The following is a 19978-nucleotide window of genomic DNA, read 5'->3' as shown; positions in this document are numbered from 1 at the left end:
TTTGTTTGACAGTAGGTGCCATGGGGCAAATATAAAAGGGAGTAACGACAGAGGAGCAAAAAAATAATTTTAGTCGAAGAATATTCTCCATTATCTCTAGAAAATATGGCACTTTTGGCACGTTTTGGATCCAGTTTCTTGTAAATTGAGCTTTGAAATCAATACTTATTACCAAGAGAGGACTTTCCTATGAGTGCTTGTACTTTCCTATGGGTAGTTGTAACAAGATTCAGAAATCAGAGAGTTTGCCGACTATGAGGTATATACAGTAATAATTTTTAATAGAAAAATATTTAATGGTTCAATCGGAATTTGCATGAAACCCATCCATACTGGATTAGTTGCTACTCTAATGCGTAGTATATCATACAGAGCAGATCATTAAAGCAAAACATTTTGGAATGATTTCCAGAGATGTGAAAATCTTACGTGCTCTTCCCTTCCTTCTACCTGCCCACTTCCGTGCCTTTTTTTCTGGCTGCATTAAATTTATTAGGTGTATACTTGGTATTTGTATTACTGAATTATTTAGAGTCCTTAGGCATTGCCAGGACCAGGAGCTGCACGGTGTTATGCAGAGCAGATTAAAAATTCGCAGTGCAAAAAAGGGAAAAGCCGTACTATTGATCAGCTTTCCCAGCTGAAGGCTTCTCTTCTCTCAGCATGGGAGAATTTCAAAGAGGAACCTGACAGATGTTTGTCCTGCTGGGCTGAGCTGCGATGCTGGAGATTTCAAGAAGATGCTCCACGGCAATTGAGCGACCTTCTCATTGCAAGGCAATGCTGGGGAAAGCATCCTCCCGAGGTAGGTAGAAAGTGTAAAAAGAAGTCTGGAAATGAGGCTTATATCTGAAGTAATGGGTACAAGGTTCTGGGAGGGTCATGCCAGGAGAGAGTTGGCACACTAAAACTGTCGAGATAGGAAACATTCTGTCCAGGAGGATAACAGAGAATAGAAGTGGTTTCATTCTCATTTTGATCTATATAATGCCTTGATTCTGGGAAAATACATGGCGCAACTTTTCAAAACTGTGAATTCCACAGTTTTATTTTGCTGTTTCCTGTCTGCTGCTTCTTCAACTCTAATGCCTGTTAAATTAAAATATATATATATATATATAAAGAGGCTATGAGGGTGCAGGTCTGCTAAAGAGTCTGAGAGTAATCAGTACCATGGATTTGAGTTTCAGGCATGCCAAATAGCTCTGATTCTACATGACATTATCAGCACCAGTAAACAGTCAGTATTACACATGGAGCTCTTTAAGTGCTCACGGATTTTTCTTGATCAGTATCTGAGGGGAAAAAGACGGTTTGAATCGCAAAGTTTCAAACTTCAACCCACATTTATTGTTTCACAATTTCCAGACTCCTCATTGGTGTTATAGACACAATAATCAAGATGTAGCCTATCCTTGGGAGCACCATGTGCTCCAGCACATCAGTCGTGGGCTGATGGAGCTTTATCACTGCTTTCACAGCTGTCGTGTTCCCATACATAATTAACAAGCAAACACTTCATACCGTGTTGTCAGTGGATAATGTTATTATATCGTCCATCACGCACTGAAATCAAAATGGGCCAAGACTAATTTTTACTAGCATCTTAGGAGATTTTGCAGACATCAGTAGGCTGACAGATATCTGAACGTTATTTCTAAAGAAAAGATGAAAGTGTTTCGCAACATATTGATCTGTACCTGAGGACGAATGATTAATGTATACTGTGGTCCAACTCGGATTTCTTTTGATAAAAGCCGTGAAGCAAGCTATGATCTCATATCCACTGATAGACAGATCGATAGGCATAGGTATGTATTTTTATATATAGGTGCATTTACCTTTATCGTGTGATTGAGTGGCAGATCTTGCATTATAAATCAAGCCTTGGCAAAAGTGAAGTATAAACTTGACACATTTCTGGATGTATATGATCTAGTATTTATTAGCTTTTCTTAGTGTGATTCTCTTTCCAACTTTCCTCATTTTTGACTGAGAATCATTTGATAGGTACTATTTCCTAAGTTTTTTTGTATACTGAAATACTGTCAATACCACTTGAAATGCGTTATGGAAAGAATGTCGTTCGTCCACTACTCTGCCAAAAATGGGTGCTTATTAATGAGCTCATTTTTTAAAATCTCCATTTTCTTCTGATTTAATTTGAAACAAATAAGAAGGTAAGATTGAAGTTGAAATGGGGAAAAATGGGGGCAAAACGATTAACTTTTGCAAAGCAATGAAGACTGATCTGAATATCTTAATTGAATCCTGGAGACTTCATGTTTCTGGGCAGAAAGAATAACTTCAGCGCCATTTAACACCAGAGTGCTAAGCAATGCAAGTTGCTACATTAACAATCTTTTCTGGCGTGTTGAGTGGGAATTTTGTATGTATTTCTTTATGTCTTATCTATCACAGGAACTCTTTCTCCTCTGCTCTTTTCTGGCAAGCAAACCTCAGAATGACAACAGAATAACTCTGCTTCCATTGCCACACACAGTAGGCTGTTTTTAATGCATAGATTACAATTCACATCTAATACCTAGGAAAAGAAGAATCATTCTGAGACACTTTCAGAATATGTTTGCAGTCTCATGGTCAACTCAAACTGCAAAGATATCTTTCCTTTATGGGTTTACACTTAGCAACTGAATATAGTTATAGCTGCCCAGAAGCCTTGTATGTAATTATGTCTCAATTCACACTGGTTCTGGGAAAGCATTAATGGTTATAAATATGTAATCTGAATAATTTGATTTGTCAGTGAGAAACATTATTTAATTGTAATACTTTGGATGAAGTTGCTGTTTTTGTTGAGTACTTGGTTTGTATTGTAATAATCCACTGCAAACTAATAACGAATAGCAAACTTCAGAAGTATGGAAATTACACTGTCTGATAAAAACCTGCTACGCAGTACAGTGATAACCAGCTCAGCCAAGGGGAAAATCAAGAAGAAAAATAGCTAATTCTATTTTCATGTGATTTATGATGCTGTTGTGTTTTATTTTTTAAACGAGAGAGAGATTTTTTCCCAGTGCTTTAGAAGCCTTCTTGGTTTGGCCTCACATCAGAAGAAATTGTACTGAGTGGATGTGAAAAGGCCCAGGACAATTGCACAGCTCACCCTGTAAAGATGAAAGCAGCCTGCTCTTTCTGGTACATCCCTGCTTTGATCTACATAATGTGGAAAACTGAAACCTTATGCCCAGCGTAATGCTGCAGGCTTCTGGCATGTTGCACGTCTTTGGGACACAGAGAGAAAAAGGTACGTTTATTCACAGTAATATCCTTTGTTTTCACTGTCTCCGTCTCTGAAATGGGACATAACCATCTGCTTTCTTATGGCTCATGTATCATACGTATTGGGATAAACCTGATGTCCCATGAGGTAGCCGAGAGCTTAATGGCAGTACTGCAAATAAGGATTCAGACGCATACTGTTTAAAATGGATTTGTAATCTGAGGTGTTTGAGTTTCTCAAGAAAACTAAATTGAACTTATTTATCACCATCATCCATCAGTTAAAGAACAAAAAAAGCCACAAATTACTCACATTTTTTCTTCAAGGCATTTTGTCAGATAGAACATATCTACTTATCTACGTCTATCATCTCTTTGCCCAGTACATAAAAAATCTCCGGGACACGTCTTGTAAAAATGCATAAACTAATTCAGGAATTCTAGTTTCTGAAGAATGACTTTGCTTCCACAGACCAGAAGAAGATGGAGAAAAACTCAGAAGCGACGTGCTCAGTGAACAGATATTTCTGAGAACTGGCTCTTTCTTTTCTTCCTCAGGATCCTCAAATTAGAAATATAAATTTGCTGGGATTATATTATTTCACAACTCGGAAATTAATATGCCACATTTCATTAGGACCTGTGCCTACTCTGCTGCAGAATATTTTCCTTTCTTCGTTGTATCTGTGACTTGCAATTGGAAATCCAGAATGGATCAGTATTATGTGGTCATAGCACAATGCAGTCTGACAAAACTCTTAATAAATGCCAAGAAGAAGATACGGACAGCCCGCTCCTAACCAGCCACTGCCGGACACCAACAATACAATCTGCATCTCTCTGATAATAGGAAACCATAATGATTTTCTTTTCCTGTAGCTTGTGAATGTGGAACAAAATCTTTTGCTTTGCAGAGCTGAAGATGACTGCTTGTACACTGATGAACAGCTCTGATGTTATTAGCCAAAGCTAATCGAGTTGCCTGGCCCCCGAATAACATGAAGTGTAAACGTGGCAGGATTTCAGTGGATTCCAATAATTGCCTGGGATAAGATGTCACTCTTGCTGGTTATAAACATGCTAATAACCATCCTCAGTGAGTTTTAGTTTTCTTTGCATATTCGAATGCCTATTCCCACCATATGTCCATGTAAATAAACACAGCGTATAGATGGGACAAAAAGTCCTAAGAGGGCATGTGATGGAATAACAGAAGAAACTCAAAGTTAATAAAAAGAATAAGTAATATTTCACTAAGTAGCTCACAAGAACACTGCGGAGTACTGGCAGCATTTTGGAAAGAGTTCTTGTAGGCTTTCCTCAAGATCAAGAGTGGTTTGCTACTATTTTAAAATAAATTTAGAAAGTTTCTTTGTCATAATTTATGCAAGCTGCCATAACATAGTCACTCAAAACGTGCATGTTAAGGACTCTAAAGTGCTTCTGTTCAATTTCGGAAGAGGATTTCTTGAGGTTCCAACAAACCAAAACCATTTCACCGAAGCCTCACTGAATAATTTTTCAAATATATTCACAGAAAATCAGCAAAACCCTTCTTTTTATTCTGGTAATTAGTCTTCTACAGAAACACAAAATGGTCTTCCTCCATATAAAACCAGCAGGGCTCCAGAGGACAACGTGGAGATAACCCTAACACTTGAATACATGAGCTGGTATTGTAGTGACACAAATGGCCTTACTTATATCTCCTTAACAGTGCTGGAAACCAAGCCACAAAACCTGAAATCCACTCTTCCAGGAGACTGACTTTCAATCCCCTGTCATTGATAAGTAAAAGAAGGCTAGAAGAATGCACAAGATCTTCTCTCATCTTGCACGCTGCATCATGGCTAGTTCGCCTTGTTAGCTGCGGATCCCATGCTGAAGAGTTTAGTTCCTCTTCTGCACTATCGAAAGCGCACAGCTACTTGGAACTTTTTTCTATGCTCAACTGCGAGAGATGCTGCAATAGTCATAATGTCAGCAAGCGAATCTGCTGGGAACATAGACTTTAATGCAATGATAGAAAGTCATTTATCATTTAGCAAAGGCAGAAAGTTTAAATCCCGATAAGCTTTTTTTTTTTCCCCCTGTATATAAAATCAATCATCTTAATCATTAAATATTGACCAACTCACCAAATGGGAGAAGAGCAATGGAAAGAACGTCCTCCCCTGAAATGAAGTAAGTGAGAACAGCTACAGGCTCTCTTCTAGACCACGTCCAATCTTAGCACCATTACTGACACAGCCTGTCGAGCACTTGTTTTCATTCAATACATCAAAACGCATATTAAAGAACAGAGATGAGTCTCTGCGTCTCACTAAATGTAGTTCTTAACTGTCATTTGAAATGTGACTCCAAAAGGGAAATGAGTTGTTGTCATTTAAACTTCATTTGTTCAGGATCGCTCTTGCCCAAAGTTGCTTGACTCATCACTACCTGTACCTGGCTAGGCTCATACAAAGCACAGGTCTCAAACTAATTTAGTCATCATTAGCGCACTCACTTTGTACCACTTTTTTGTTCTTGGCTTAATCATTATGCAGAAAACAGACCAACCTTTTATATTTTCCCCTCCACGTTTTGCCAGTTCTCCTCAGATTTCGTTGCCTATCAGAGCGTCAAAAGTTTTTTCAATTACAGATTTAGAGGATGATGTGCTGCATTTTAATGATAATCTTCTGGAGTGTGAGAACTAGGAACAAGAGACTTTTGTACCATAGGGGAATGAAGTGCTATCAGCTAGAAAGGAAAAAAAATAATAATAATTCAGTTTTATTAAAATTGTTCCTAAAGGGATACATTCTGTTCTCAGAATAACTGAATGAATTTACAGAGCAGTGTTCCCCATCTGCAGGGTTAGAATTGAAAGGCCATATACTATTGAGCTGCATGTGAAATATTCCAGTTCCAGAAATGCCATTAGGAGCAACAGATCCCATCGTTTTGCTTTGACAATATTTTGTTCTCAGACACGCAACTGACTTTGTTTTCAATCATTCAGAGAAATCAATCTGTTTAAGTTTAGGATTAAGTATTGAGGAGCACTCCGAGAAAAGCTCCTGACTTGCACCTCACAAGCATTGCCCTAGGGACTGCGGGGCTTCCTGGTTTACAGGATAAGCTACTGTAGCTGTATCTTCCTCTTACTGAACACCTACTAGCTTCTGATATCATTCCTAAATCCATTAAGATTATTTGGGAACCTCCCTGTGTTGTTTGTTTGTTTTGGACAAAATATCTTTCCCTGTCTTAATTTGTATTCTATGCCACCAGGTAACTTATCACGTCCTTTGTTACACAGGAACATTTCCCATCGCCTGTATCAATCTGTTCAGGTAATGCTGCTACAAATTTGGATAAAAACAGTTTTTTGGATAAAAACTATCCAAATTTGGATAAAAACTAATTAAGTTATTTTTCAAAAGCCTTTTGGGGCCCGAACCCAAATTAGAAAGATGGATACTAAATTATTAATTTATCGTTATTTAATTTAATAAAATATGTATATATATATATATTCTTTTTTCTTATGGACATTTCTCTAATTTTGTTGTTTTAGGAGAGAAGTTCCCTCTTTGAGACATCAATTCCTTTTTGACCGCTACGCCCTTTTTGATCTCTGCTAAGTCTCTTCCTGTTAACATACTAAAAAGGAAGAAAAGAAAAAAGACAGATTGCATACACTTAAGTTTTCAGAGGTGAAAGCACCAAATGCCTGGTAGAAAATGTAGGTAAATAAAGATAAATGGCAGCTTGGGACCTCTCCAACTGGACGATTCAACATCTAGCTGCTTCTCTGAGATACGTTTGGAGCGAACAACATTTATGCAGTGTATTCAGGCTCGGGCATGACATGGCCTGCCACATAAGAATGAACAACTCTGCTCCAGAAGTCTGCCTAAACTGCAGTACTAGCCGCTACTCTTGTATTAAATTGGCCAAAAATTATTCCTTTTCAAAAAGGTTACGCAATAGCCTCAAGAATATATTTTTGCCTATGCAAAATTCTAGCACTCCTTGATCTTTTAACTGCATCCATTCAAGTATTATTTTATAATTCACTAAATGCCTCACGCATAATAAGAATATATGGCACAAGATCTTTAGGGAAGGGACCAAGAGAGAGAATGAGGACATTATGAAGCAAAAAAATGAGAAAAAAATTTGGATTAACATTTCCTGAGTTATAACACTGATGAACCAAGTGTAAATTGCAGCTGACAGAACACATCTAAAAAGTATACTGAAGGGGTTGAATCCAGCATTCTGCACAAGTTACACACACGGGTTTTAATGCTTTTCTTTAATGGCATAAGACTATGCACAAGGATACTTCAAACAATTCCTGCCATTTTTATGAGGCTAGCTGGATAAAATGAGGTTTTCATTTATGCAGCTTTGGGACTGGGCAGCTACATTCCTTTTCACAACTGATTTCTGATGAATGAGAGTTGAAAATAATAGGCGATACATCAAAATGGCCCTCCCAGGCCAGAGCAGAAAGCTATGTAGGTCAGCATTTTGTTGCTGAGAATTGACACTTGATGCATATATTTTAGCACACAAAAAAAGTTAAAATCAAGTTTTTCACCTACCTAAGGCTTCTTGAGATTCATTTTTTGCTTAAGTAATGTCACAAAAACTGCCAGACATAACTATCACAACTGCGTAACTGCAGTAATTAGGAAATTGAGACAGAAAAAGTTTTGATGCTAAAGAACGTCATATCATAGCCCATCAAAATGTTAATGAAGGCCTATACACACACCTGTTGTATTTTATGCAGGAGGATGAACAGACTGGGAAGCATGCAAATACAGCATAATGGGTATATAGCACGGACTGAACACGAGATGCTGGAGCCATAGGGAAAAAGCAATCAGCCAGCCAAAAAGAATGAGAAAAGATCATAACCTTTCAAATGGTTCCAAAGTAAAATATTTCAGGAAATGCTTTAAATCTGAAATGAAACATATTACATCTATGGATAGAATGGAATTAAAACAGTATCATTCTTTGGGTGACCATTTGAAGAGGGTGAAAACCATTTACACCTGATCCCATTTACACCTTATGGAGCAGTACACCTCCCAAGCCTGCAGTCTCTAATCCAGTAAAAGGGGCATTTCTTGTCAAGCGTGGTATTCAAAAGTTTCAAAACATTACGGTACTGAAAAGTTACAGGAATTACAACACATTCCCTGAGAAGTCACAGACACGTTATGTTGTAACGTGGCACTAATTCTGACGATTCTCAAATTTGAATTAGAGCTGCTAACAACGCTCATAGCGCTTTGGGGAACAATCAAGATGGAGCAAGCGATCACTGAAATAGGTTTCTGCTCCCTAGAGGATTTCTTCTGCTTTCTTCCAAGGAGTAACAATCTGGAATGCTTACTTTTTTTTATCTGATAGCTTTGGCTTACCTGCACTCTGGGAGATGAATCCCTTGGCTAGCCTCTCAGTCCTGCCCTATCTGGGAAACCTTAAGGGCACATAAAAAAGCACTTGCCAGGTTGCACACCTGGCTAGCAGGCTCCACAGCTGGAGGAGGAGGAGGGTGGCAAACTACTAAAGACAGGGCATTTACCACCTCTCTTGGCAGATTGCGCCAGTGCTTCACGCTCTTATTGCAAAAGTCTTTTTCCTTATAGGCAATCTAAGTTTGTCCTCTTTTAGTTTGAAATCATTTCTCCTTGTCCTACCTATAAACCCTGCTAAAGAGTCTGTCCCCTTCTTTCTTACAGCCCTCTTCTAGACACTGAAAGGCTGCTCCCAGATCTGCCTTGGGCTCAACAGCCCTAGCTCTCAGTCTACTTATAGGGAGATGCACTATCCCTGGGGTCATTTCTGTAGCCCTCCCCTGGACATGCCCAACAGGTCAACATCTCTCCATTTTGCAATCACCACACCTAGAAAGAACACCCTAGGGGAGAACTCCCCAGCACTTGTTGCTCACCTGGTTATACTTTCCTACCTGCTTCCCTGGAGAAAGACCTACAGTTACAGCACAATCACTACCAGCTTCTAGAGCAAATAGGAGCAAGAGAAGCTCTCCCACTTTTTATTGGATATGGCTGATTGCTTCATTGGGCAAGCTGTGATTGGAGGCAGCATAAAAAGGCAGGTCAGGGCTGAGGAGGCAGCACTCAGGTTTGTGGAGACTGAAGGAAGCAAAGAGTCTACAGTGAGTAGTTGGTGAACTTCTCTTCTTACAAGTATCTGGTATGTTGTAGCAGGGTTGGTTTGAGTGGTTGTTTGGTGGTGGGAAAGCAAAATCTCTATATTTTGTGTTATTTGCTGTATGTTATATATAGTATTGTGTTTTGGGAGGGTATATTGGTGGCTTTTGTTACCCTGTGTATTTTAGAGTTAGCTTATCTTCTGGAGCTTAAGATTGTTGGGTGAGGACATTGATGTTAGACTTTCCTTTACTGTGTTTTGTTTAATAGGTTTTTTTTTTTTTTTTTTTAAGAGCTTTGAAAGACTGTTGTGGCTACTGTTGTTACTGTTTTTAGTGAGAGGATGTCTCTCGCACAGTTAAACTTCAGTAGGATTATTAATGTGCTTTATTTTTCTAGGCTGAAGTTGTCCTTGGCAGCTGTGTGTTAGTTAACAACCTTGCTATACTGCAGTTCATGTGGGGGTTGCCCGGGAAGGGGGTGGATCAACAAGTCCAACGGTCAACGTGTTTATGGTGACAGATCACTAGGGAGCTGGACATAAAGGTTTAAGTATTTTCTTCCTGAAGGATAGTCTCAGAAGGGTGTGGGTCTTCAATTTTTTGTTTACAAGACTAATGCTACTACTTCCGTATGTGTTAATAACTAAGACCGCTAAAGTAAGTGATCCTAAACTTCAAAGTTGGTACCTTGATTTGTCAGTACAGTTTCTGAATGGTGAAGGTAGTTGTTGAGGATAAGCTGAGTAGGAAAGCAGCTCTAAGAGTTGTGTAATAGTTACTAGGATGTTCTTAATGCTCTTAGTAGTGGGGGCACTATAATTGGGTTGTTTGGGAACTATGAAGTCAGGGCCTGAGCCACTAATTGAGCACCTGAAGACCTGGTCAGCCCTGAAAGCACAGGTGAAGGCAATTCACATGTGTGATAGGAAGGGGTGGAGTCTGACTGCACCTCTTATCAACCTCACTTAAGGATCGACCACTACTGAGAAGGATCTTTTTCTGAAGATTCCCCCTTGGTGGATCTTTTCCCGGTGTACCTGGAATCTCCTGTTACAGGTGAGCAATCTACTTTATAGTACCTTTCTATTGTGTTGGTCCTTCTGCCATCGCACCTCTGTCATAATGCCTTTCCCACCATATTAATCTGCCTAATCACTACACAGGGCTAAGGACTTGTCTCCATTTCTTTTACTTGATTTGCACCATGATGAGCTGTTCCTAGAGCCAACGAATTACTTTCTCCTTTTAAAAATTAAATGGGACTGAGGCTCAGATGCTGGAATTACTACGACTTGCTCATTTGGACTACTTCTCAGAAGGTAAGGATGGTTAACTTTTTCAATCTTAAAGGACTTCTGTGTATTGGTTCTGGTTTAAGAATTAAGGCTGGTATAGGAATGATGTGTAGGAATATGAGACAATTGTTCTCTTGTTTGAGTTTTGAGTAGGTGTGATGGGGGGGTTGGTGAGGTGGCTCACTGAGTTATTAATAGTATGCATGGTGTAAGAGGCAGTAAAGAGGGTTGTGACTGGTTAAAATAATTGTTAGTATCATAACTGTCTTGTTCCACTGATCTCAGTTCTGACACTGGGTATGTTGATTGGGGTCCAACTAAGCTTGTTAGCTAGTAGTACCGTACTTGTTAGCTAGTAATCGTCACGTGATTATGAGAGGTAGATTGAGGATTTGCCCATTTGTTCTTCTACAGTTGATATTAGCCAGGCAGAAAGAAATGAGGAGGTAAGTCCATGGGAGATGATGAGCACTTCTACCCCTGAGAACAATCTGTGGATTGGAATTACACTCGCACCTATGACTGACGCATAAATAAGCAATAAGAGATATTAGATCTGTTTGGCATAGGAGAACTGACCAAGCTCTCCATAGGTCCAGGGTAAAGAAAGAATGATGTGGGCGGTTTGGTAGAAGGACAGTGTGTATAACACCGTATCCTCCTAGCTTTAATGGCAGCGAGTAGCACTGAGCCTGCACTGGGGGTTTTCTGTGGACTTCTGGGAGGTGTGCACGGAGACCACACAGGGAGGCTTTTCCTGTCAAATTCATCAGAAGGACTAGGTGAAATAGGATGTTCCTGAGGTCGTGAGGACAGAGGGTGGGTTTCAGAGCAAGTAGGTGCAGAGTGCTGGATTTTATGTGCAGGTACGGGATTGTGATTAGAAGCAGTAATGAGACGACGAGAATGTAGGATGGCTGCTAGATGCCAGTATTTAGGTTCTCTGCTTGTTCTGTGATCGTGGCTTGAAAACTAGTGTTGGGATTAGGGTTGCTTTAAATGAAATAATAATACAAGTTCTGTGGTTGAGAATGCTAGGAGGGATGGTTCGTTTATAATTACGGTTAAAATAAACAGCTATTTGTGGTAGGAGTTGACGTAGATAACTGTGGCACATAACTGTAAGTGGGAAGAGTCAAGGATGATACTAGAAATAGGGATGAGACTTGGCCAGGAGTATTCTTAAAAGGTAACATACTGAGGTATGTCAACAGAGACCAATGGTGGCTATTAGAATCATATAATTGCTCAGCTTAGAAAAGACCTTTGAGATCACGAAGTCCAACTGCAACCCAACCGCGCTACCCTACCTCTAACAACCCACTGCTAAATCGTGTCCCTGAGCAACCATATCCAAATGGATTTTAAATACATCCAGGGATGGTGATTCAAGTACCTCCCTAGCGAGTCTATTCCAGTGCTTAACTACTCTTTCTGTAAAGAAGTTTTTCTGGTATCTAATCTATATCTCCACTGGTGCTACTTGAAGCCATTTCCCCTCATCCTGTCACAAGTGAGAAGTGACCCCGCTCTTGCTGCAGTCACCTTTCAGATCTCTGAAGAGAGCAATAAGGTGTCCCCTCAGCCTCTCTTTCCCCAGGCTATTTCCTTCAGTCTCTCCTCATAGGGCATATACTCCAAGCCCTTCACAAGCCTTGTTGCCCTTCTCTGGACCTGCTCCAGCACTACAATGTCTCTTCTGTACTGAGGTGCCCAAAACCGAGCGCAGGACTCGAGGTGTGGCCTCACCTGTGCCAAGAACAGGGGCAGGGCTACTTCCTTAGTGCTGCTTACCACACCATTCTTGATTCAAGCCTTTTTTTGCCACTTGGGCACACTGTTGGCTCATATTCTGCCAACTGTCCATCAATACACCAAGGTCATCTTCTGTCAGGCAGCTTTCTTGGTGCTCCTCCCTGAGCATGTAGGGTTGCCTGGGTTGCTGTGACCCAATGCAGGATCTGACAGTCAGCCCTATTGGAACTTGTACAGTTTTACCTGGGCCCATCAGTCCAGTCTATCTAGGTCCTTGTGTAGTGCCTCTCTATTCTCTGGGGGATCCAACTTGTTGTCTGTAAACTTACTGAGGGTGCACTCAATCCCCCTCATTAAGATCATTAATTAAGTTGTTAAATAGGAGCAGGTCCAGTTCTGAGCCCTGGGGGACACTGCTGGTGACCGGCTGCCAGCTAGACTTAACTCCACTGACCACAACTCATTGGCCCAGCCACTGTTTCACCCAGCACTGCCTATGTCCATCTGAACCATAGGCAGCCAGCTTCTCCGTAACATTGTAGTGGGGAACAGCATGGAAGGCTCTACTGAAGTCCAGGTAGACAACATTACCAGCCTAGCCTTCATCTGCTAAGTAGGTCACCTAGTCACAGAATGAAATCGGGTTTGTCAAGCAGGATCACGAACCCGTGCTGGCCGGGCCTAATTCCCTGACTGACCTGTAATTGATCCAAGATGGCTCTTGAGGTTGTCCATTCCAAAACCTTTCCTGACACTGAGGTGAGACTGACAGGTCTGTAGCTACTAGGAGCATCGCCGTTTTAGAAGATGGGCATCACATTTGTCAGTCTCCAGTCCACCAGGACATACCTGGTTAGCAAGGTCTGTTGAAGGATGACTGAGAGTGGCCACATCCACCAACTCCCTCAGCACCTTAGGGTGCAATTCATCCGGCCCCGTGGACTTGTGAGAGTGCAGCTTTTGGATCTCATTGTGGATTATGCAGGGCCTATTCTGTTCTCCATCCCTATCTTCCAGTACTAGGAAGGCCGTGTGCCTAGGGAGCAACTAGTCCTGCTTTTAAAGACTCAGGCAGAGAAGGCATTTAGTGCCGCAGCTTGATCTCGATCCTTGTTCCCCTCCGTGCCCAACAAGGGCTGGAGATTCTCCTTAGCCTTCCTCTTACTGCTGATGCAATTATGAAATATTTCTTGTTGTCTTTCACCTTAGTGGCCAAGTTCAGTTCTAGTTTGGCTTTGGCCTTTCTGATTTTTCTCTCTCGCAGCTTTACCATGTGTTTGTACTCCTTCAGTCTTGCCTAACATGTAAAGGGTATGCATGGAGTGGAGGGTGAACAGGATTAGCGTGATGACCAGTAGGATGTTTAGGCTGATCTGTATTTCTTGAGCATTGACAGCGTTGGCTATTTCTTTCATCAGTAAGGGGCTGGGAGATAAAGTATTTAGCAGACAGCTAACGTAGCTAACCGCACAGCTGCGGAAGTGACTTTTTCTACAGTAGCGGGTGAAGCACGTTGAAATTCTAATTGACACTGATAAAGTGGACAAGATTTAAACTGTGACTTAGTCTTGACAAGGCTACTGAGTTGGTTTATAAATACCAAAAGCAGCACGGAGTAGTTTGCGGTTGGCCTGAAACCCAGCATCTGAGGGTTTGTTTCCTTCCTTTCTTGCAGCAAACAAAGGCTGGTTCTTCAAAGGTTCGATATGATGTTAAGCAACCAAGGATTTATTCAGTATTAGTTGTGGTTAGTCCTAGCTATGTTACTTTGTGCTTAAAGAATCGCTGTATGATTATAGCAGTTAATGAGATTAAGGCGGTGTTGGAGGAGTGTGTGTGTGTGTGTGTGTGTGTGTGTGTGTGTGTGTGTATTGGGGTAGTTATATGTCTGGTGGGATGTAGCTCTTGCGCTGAAGAAATCTTGCAGGACTCAACCATCTCCCTACAAATATCACTTAAGTGTGATATGTAGTTCGTCTGGTTGAAGGGTGAAGCCTTTGAACAGGTTGGAATTGGCAATTCCTTCTGTTAGAATGGTCGAGACTACTTCTATTGAAAGGACGTGATAACAGAAGTGGGCTACTATGCAGTAAGTGGTGTGCAGGGTATATCTAGTAAGGGGTTGAGAAGTACAGTATCTGTTAAGCTTCAGATGATAAACAGGATGATGAATCTCGGGGCCCATAGTATGGGAAAGTGACTCTTGTCCCTCAGTGCAGGTTGTTGAGTTGGCTTGGGACTTAAATGCCGGTTGGGATACTAATAATGTCAGCGGTTTCTGGATTTGGATTACGAGGGGTATGAGCTTAGGCAGCCTTAGGTCACTTCAGGGCACACAGTGGCAGGATCGCTGTCGCCCTTCTCATTTGCTCCTCCTGCTCTTTTACAACTGAGATGGGTTTAATTAATAGTGGCTGTTTGTTTGAAAATATCCTGTTTGTACTTCAGGGGAAGATTTAAGTTTGCTTTGTGTGGCTGTTATCTCTGAATTATGATGTGCGAGGGTTAATCGTCTGTTCATTATATAACTGACTTAAGGTGCGGAGTCCCAATTGTGCCAGGATGTTGACTATGCTGGCTTTGAAGTAGAACGTGTCAGTCCAGTGAAGCATGGTGCTTGTAATTCTGTCTGGGGTGTGTCTAAAAGGGTCCACGTGGCTTGTACCTTCTGGCACCGCTTGTACGGTGGCCTGTGTGCAGCAGCCTTGCCATCATGGTGGCAACCATGTATAGACCAGAAACATAATTGGGCTTGATGCATGTCTGCCCTGTGAATACTAAGAATGGTGTGCTTTTAACAGTACATGGACTAAAAGGAGGGTATGTCAATGCTGTTTAGAGGAAAACAGAGGGTGTAGTGCAGAGTTGAAATAAGATATGCCAAATGTTACTGGTCATTGTGTGTGTTAAGGCTGGTTCTGTGAAGAAGTGAGAAATAAGTGGCCTGGATGGTGCTTTGAAAAGATTAGATTGAAATGCAACTGTAAAGGAATGACAGAGAAACAGTAAGGAAAATGAGCAATGGAAACATGGTGAAGAGAAAAGATGTGTGATTTTTTGAAATGTAGAGGGGGGGAAAAAGCAGAGAAAATGTTTCATGGTCATGCATTAGTCATGTCATTGCTTCCTAGAAATGAGAATGTCTGTTAATGGCAACTCAGGAAGATGGAAAAAAAACAAGAAGAAAAAAAGAAAAGGAACTAAGGGAATAAAAAAAAAAAGCAAAATAAAGAATAAAAATGTGTCTGTGTGGGTTTTATAAATAAAATTTTTTTGAAAAATCTGAGTAATTTTTTCTGATGGCGAAAGGCGAAAGGCGAAAGGCGAAAGGCGAAAGGCGAAAGGCGAAAGGCGAAAGGCGAAAGGCGAAAGGCGAAAGGCGAAAGGCGAAAGGCGAAAGGCGAAAGGCGAAAGGCGAAAGGCGAAAGGCGAAAGGCGAAAGGCGAAAGGCGAAAGGCGAAAGGCGAAAGGCGAAAGGCGAAAGGCGAAAGGCGAAAGGCGAAAGGCGAAAGGCGAAAGGCGAAAGGCGAAAGGCGAAAGGCGAAAGGCGAAAGGCGAAAGGCGAAAGGCGAAAGGCGAAAGGCGAAAGGCGAAAGGCGAAAGGCGAAAGGCGAAAGGCGAAAGGCGAAAGGCGAAAGGCGAAAGGCGAAAGGCGAAAGGCGAAAGGCGAAAGGCGAAAGGCGAAAGGCGAAAGGCGAAAGGCGAAAGGCGAAAGGCGAAAGGCGAAAGGCGAAAGGCGAAAGGCGAAAGGCGAAAGGCGAAAGGCGAAAGGCGAAAGGCGAAAGGCGAAAGGCGAAAGGCGAAAGGCGAAAGGCGAAAGGCGAAAGGCGAAAGGCGAAAGGCGAAAGGCGAAAGGCGAAAGGCGAAAGGCGAAAGGCGAAAGGCGAAAGGCGAAAGGCGAAAGGCGAAAGGCGAAAGGCGAAAGGCGAAAGGCGAAAGGCGAAAGGCGAAAGGCGAAAGGCGAAAGGCGAAAGGCGAAAGGCGAAAGGCGAAAGGCGAAAGGCGAAAGGCGAAAGGCGAAAGGCGAAAGGCGAAAGGCGAAAGGCGAAAGGCGAAAGGCGAAAGGCGAAAGGCGAAAGGCGAAAGGCGAAAGGCGAAAGGCGAAAGGCGAAAGGCGAAAGGCGAAAGGCGAAAGGCGAAAGGCGAAAGGCGAAAGGCGAAAGGCGAAAGGCGAAAGGCGAAAGGCGAAAGGCGAAAGGCGAAAGGCGAAAGGCGAAAGGCGAAAGGCGAAAGGCGAAAGGCGAAAGGCGAAAGGCGAAAGGCGAAAGGCGAAAGGCGAAAGGCGAAAGGCGAAAGGCGAAAGGCGAAAGGCGAAAGGCGAAAGGCGAAAGGCGAAAGGCGAAAGGCGAAAGGCGAAAGGCGAAGTCCAGTGTGCGCCAAGGCGCAAAGGCGCCCCACTCACTCACTCACCCACTCTGCCTGTCCCCCCCCAGTCCAGTGTGCGCCAAGGCGCAAAGGCGCCCCACTCACTCACTCACCCACTCTGCCTGTCCCCCCCCAGTCCAGTGTGCGCCAAGGCGCAAAGGCGCCCCACTCACTCACTCACCCACTCTGCCTGTCCCCCCCCAGTCCAGTGTGCGCCAAGGCGCAAAGGCGCCCCACTCACTCACTCACCCACTCTGCCTGTCCCCCCCCAGTCCAGTGTGCGCCAAGGCGCAAAGGCGCCCCACTCACTCACTCACCCACTCTGCCTGTCCCCCCCCAGTCCAGTGTGCGCCAAGGCGCAAAGGCGCCCCACTCACTCACTCACCCACTCTGCCTGTCCCCCCCCAGTCCAGTGTGCGCCAAGGCGCAAAGGCGCCCCACTCACTCACTCACCCACTCTGCCTGTCCCCCCCCAGTCCAGTGTGCGCCAAGGCGCAAAGGCGCCCCACTCACTCACTCACCCACTCTGCCTGTCCCCCCCCAGTCCAGTGTGCGCCAAGGCGCAAAGGCGCCCCACTCACTCACTCACCCACTCTGCCTGTCCCCCCCCAGTCCAGTGTGCGCCAAGGCGCAAAGGCGCCCCACTCACTCACTCACCCACTCTGCCTGTCCCCCCCCAGTCCAGTGTGCGCCAAGGCGCAAAGGCGCCCCACTCACTCACTCACCCACTCTGCCTGTCCCCCCCCAGTCCAGTGTGCGCCAAGGCGCAAAGGCGCCCCACTCACTCACTCACCCACTCTGCCTGTCCCCCCCCAGTCCAGTGTGCGCCAAGGCGCAAAGGCGCCCCACTCACTCACTCACCCACTCTGCCTGTCCCCCCCCAGTCCAGTGTGCGCCAAGGCGCAAAGGCGCCCCACTCACTCACTCACCCACTCTGCCTGTCCCCCCCCAGTCCAGTGTGCGCCAAGGCGCAAAGGCGCCCCACTCACTCACTCACCCACTCTGCCTGTCCCCCCCCAGTCCAGTGTGCGCCAAGGCGCAAAGGCGCCCCACTCACTCACTCACCCACTCTGCCTGTCCCCCCCCAGTCCAGTGTGCGCCAAGGCGCAAAGGCGCCCCACTCACTCACTCACCCACTCTGCCTGTCCCCCCCCAGTCCAGTGTGCGCCAAGGCGCAAAGGCGCCCCACTCACTCACTCACCCACTCTGCCTGTCCCCCCCCAGTCCAGTGTGCGCCAAGGCGCAAAGGCGCCCCACTCACTCACTCACCCACTCTGCCTGTCCCCCCCCAGTCCAGTGTGCGCCAAGGCGCAAAGGCGCCCCACTCACTCACTCACCCACTCTGCCTGTCCCCCCCCAGTCCAGTGTGCGCCAAGGCGCAAAGGCGCCCCACTCACTCACTCACCCACTCTGCCTGTCCCCCCCCAGTCCAGTGTGCGCCAAGGCGCCCTGCCCAGGAGGGCAAGCCAAAAATGGATCGGCTGTTAAAGGCAATAAGAACAAATAAAAATAAATAAAAACAACACTGAAGATATACAAGGTGCTGCTGAATACATTATTCAACCACCCACACACAGTCACAGGCTCCAGTACCAAACTCACAACTTGCAGTACAACACCCAAAGTACCTAATGTGGGGGGGAAAAAAAACAACACTAAAATGTTTAGTCCCTCATACATTGCCACTTGGTTATGTTCCAAGGAACATGGTTTGAAAAGTCATGGCTGTTCTCAACTAACTAGGGAAATTAATTTATTACAATTTATTATTATTATTAATATCAGTAGTAGTAGTATTACTACTTTCAAGTAAATGTAACCCTCTCCCTAAGTGCATGTCTTTCAGGTCCCTTCTTTAGTGACATTTCTTCCAGCCTGGTATAGATAAATGTTTGAACACTTAATACAATTACTGCAACTATAATGTCACTGATAACTACTAACTAATCACCTAACTGTTAATGGTCACAGTACTTACTTCTACAACCTCTGTCCCACTCTTTTGCAGTTGTTATACTGGACGTACCTGAGGGCTTGATTGATCGTACATGTCACGTGAACTCAACGAACCTTTCATGTCATGTTTGGAATGACCAGCTTCGGGCCCATCTACCACTTCAGAGTTTCTCGTTCTTACATCTGGCCCGTGGCATTCCTAACCCCCGTCAGGCTGCGCTTCGCAAAGCATCTGGTAGTAGAATACTCACTTACTGCTTTTGAATGCGATCGTGACATTTCCTCTTCTTAGTGATGTGGGTAAATGCTGGGTCGGCCATTGTGGTCACACCACAAACCAAAATTAATTTCCTACTCAGCAAGAAGACTGCTTAAATCATACAATGACAAACATCAAAACACAACTAAGTTGTCATCGTCTCAAGATGCACTTAAACCGACCCTCACAATCATCTTTGCAGACGTGAAAAATTTCAACCTGTGACAGCCAGGATGCAAACTGGGATTAGCTACATCTTTCCATGCCAAAAAAATCTGCCTAACACATATCAGTACAATAACTACTGATTTGGCAGTATCCAGAATCTACCTAGAGGAGCCTGTTCTGAAACTGATGATCTGTCCTTCGCGCAGCCGCATCTTGTCCACGCGGTATGCACGCTGCTGTTGCCAGACCGCCTGCCCTGAGGGTATGATGGTGGGTTTGATAGCTGCTCTGCTAACACAATATTACAAGTAAAGGTATAACTCACAGGATGGATAAAATGAGCAACGTTTTCCAGCAAAGAGTGCCCACGAATAAAGGTATAAAACTGTCTTTACAGGAGGACTGACTTAACAGTTAACCAGGGTGTCATAGCCCGCTTTAATTAAGTTTGCTCTGGGGTACGTACATTCTGCCTGTTGTCATCATTGCAAGCAACCTATCTACATAAACAACACAGCCAAAGAACTGAATATGAGGTGAGTGAGTTCTAACAAACCGCAGTGTGGGCAGATTATACCTGAAATATATCTGCCACACACCAGGTTATTTTGAAAGCCCTCTCCCTCCTCTAGCCCAACCGGCGCTCACTGCTGAGACAGTGAAGAACTCAGTATTTCACCAGACTAAAACATTCAAACCTTGTCTAGCTGTAAAGAACTCAGTATTTCACCAGATTACAACATT

The 19978-nt window shown here is 43.7% G+C and overlaps 1 protein-coding gene and 1 long non-coding RNA gene across 3 annotated transcripts in view; one reads left to right on the top strand and one right to left on the bottom strand.

Annotated features, from left to right (window-relative positions):
* The window catches only part of DPP10 (dipeptidyl peptidase like 10), a 396750-nt gene that overhangs the window by 1782 nt on the left and 374990 nt on the right, over window positions 1–19978 (bottom strand). Inside the window, exon 30 of the mRNA XM_052675375.1 lies at window positions 5809–5991. The gene's annotated coding sequence lies outside the window, so the exon portion shown is untranslated. The remainder of the gene's footprint in view (window positions 1–5808; window positions 5992–19978) is intronic.
* Window positions 701–19938, top strand: LOC128076903 (uncharacterized). Of its 2 annotated transcripts, XR_008204728.1 has the most exons (6): window positions 701–805; window positions 1758–1811; window positions 3042–3271; window positions 6812–6979; window positions 8039–8184; window positions 18860–19938. It is a non-coding gene; the product is annotated as an uncharacterized LOC128076903 (long non-coding RNA). The 2 variants fall into 2 exon arrangements; XR_008204727.1 differs by lacking the exon at window positions 18860–19938 and having other exon boundaries at window positions 8039–8429.

The sequence above is a fragment of the Tympanuchus pallidicinctus genome, unplaced genomic scaffold (genome assembly GCF_026119805.1).
Source record: "Tympanuchus pallidicinctus isolate F22 unplaced genomic scaffold, pur_lepc_1.0 scaffold15, whole genome shotgun sequence".
Classification (NCBI taxonomy): domain Eukaryota; kingdom Metazoa; phylum Chordata; class Aves; order Galliformes; family Phasianidae; genus Tympanuchus; species Tympanuchus pallidicinctus.
This window is presented reverse-complemented; position numbering and strand designations above follow the sequence as displayed.